Here is a 2,129-nt window from a genome sequence, read left to right on the forward strand (position 1 = left end):
AGAGACTCCTAGCACCCTGGGATGGACTCACAGCACCCCTCAGTAGACTCCCGGCACCCTGGGATGGGCTTGCAGCACCCCGCTATGGACTCCCAGCACCCTTCTGAAATGCCAGCTCTTGGTTTCCACCTTTTTTTTTTTTTTGCCTACAGGAAAATAATAGAGCTTTTTTTTTTCCTCTTGCGCAGTCTCTGGGTTGATGCTGTGACTCCCGTTTGCATGCCAAATGGTGCTGCCTCCCCATGGCACCCTTGAAAGAGTCTCACAACACCCGTGGCGTGCTGTTTGAGAATTGCGGTGCTGGTGAAACACTCAGGCCATTCCACTGAACTCATGGTTTGAAGGGCATTGGCAGTCCCTCAGCTTGAGGACAGTGTCTGCCATCATCTCCTTGATGGGTCTTGAGGTGGCTGACAGTTCGGTGCAGGGTGCACAAAGCAAAGAATCCAGCTTGTCCTACTTGGTGGTGGTGGTGGTTGGGGGCGCTCTGCAGGACTGCAGAAGTAAGGCAATGCAAACTTCTGTTGCAGCAATGGCTGTGGAAAGTGGTTCTCAAGCAGAGTGTCATTCACCCTGGGGTGCCTTGAGAGCCTTCCAAGGGTGCTACGGGAATCCACACAAAGTTAGCACCATTGAGAGTGCAAACATGATTGACGGGATAAACACAGGGATTTCAAAGAGGAATCTGTACATGTTAAGAACATCCTGCCCAGTTGTGGTCTTTCTGAGTTCTTTGCAACAAAAGAACTGCTCTAAGTATTCTTCTGTAGTCACGAAACAAGTGAAACTTAAGAGTTGGCATTTTCTGAGGGGGACCTCAAATCTACCAAGGGGTGCTCTTATATAAAGGAAAGCGCATCTGTTGATTAAGAAAGTAATGCTCTTACATTGTTCAGTTTCAGAGTGGAACATCTTTAAATACTTCGCATTGAGTTTGGGAAAGGGGGAAGGTTGAACTATTGGGGCTGGGATCCGGGATCACATGGATTTTTCTTCCCTTTGTGACCTGCCACAAGTCACTTAATACTTTTACCTCCATTCCCCAAAAGAGAGTAAGTACTTATCTACACCACAGGAGCATTAAGACTGATAAAGTCATGTTTGTAATAAAAACTTTTATTTCCAAGGTGCGAAACTTATAACCCAAATTAAAGCAACCTGATCCATCAAGTTAGGATGATGTATGCATCAGCAGAAGTGACGAACTTCTGTATAGACATTAATCTTTATTTGCCACTCTTCTGTCTCTGTCGGACTTAAGGCAGAAAGACGGCCACTAAATGGAGTAATGATGCATTTAATTTCCAGTATTAAAGAAAATTACTCATTATACAGCATTGATAGTATGCCCAGAAAAAGAGATGCTTCAGTTTCCCTGCTAGAAGTGAAAAAGCCTATGTCTGATCTCAAATGTCAGAGAAAGCTGAAGCCTAGTGGAATATTAGTACCTGTGGGACTCAAACAAAAATAGGACAGACCATGGGTGGTGGGTTAAAATGACATCTAAACAAGAACCTTGCCTCAGAAAACTTTTTAAGTCAGGTTTGCCACTAGTGATGCATAATGGCTGCCACTCCACCTTCACTGGATTTGCACCTTTTTAGACTGGCAGTGAATGATCTGAAAGAAACATCCACAGGTCTGAGGCCCAGCAGATGCAATAGGCTGTTTCTAGTGTGCATTTTTATTGTCTTAAAGTTGCTTTTCTAAACAAACAAATATTGAAAACAAAATTAATTTTTTTAATGCTGTTGCAATTTTTTTTAATTGCTGCTTGTCCCCTGCCCCACTGGGATAGGACTATTTTTATATCTCTATATACTGTTCAGTGCTGAGCTTTTTATCAAGCCTAAGTAGCACAGTTTGCTCTAGCATGTAAAAATGGGAGCTGCAAAGGAACTACTCCTGTATTTAAAAGACAAAAGAAATTGCCAGTTATGCTCCAAGGTACCAAACAATTATACCTGCTCAACTCTGCACATGAGAGTAGTTTTAACCACTTGAAGACCTAGGGTTACAATCTGATCTTCATCAGCCCATGCAGAGTCCCACTGAAGGGGGACCCAGGTGACTCAGCTTGATAGTTCGAAGCTTAATTTACTTATACTGTATATGGTGTGTGTTTGTAT

The sequence above is a fragment of the Gavialis gangeticus genome, unplaced genomic scaffold, assembly GCF_001723915.1.
Source record: "Gavialis gangeticus isolate Ggan-Ray unplaced genomic scaffold, GavGan_comp1, whole genome shotgun sequence".
Classification (NCBI taxonomy): Eukaryota; Metazoa; Chordata; order Crocodylia; family Gavialidae; genus Gavialis; species Gavialis gangeticus.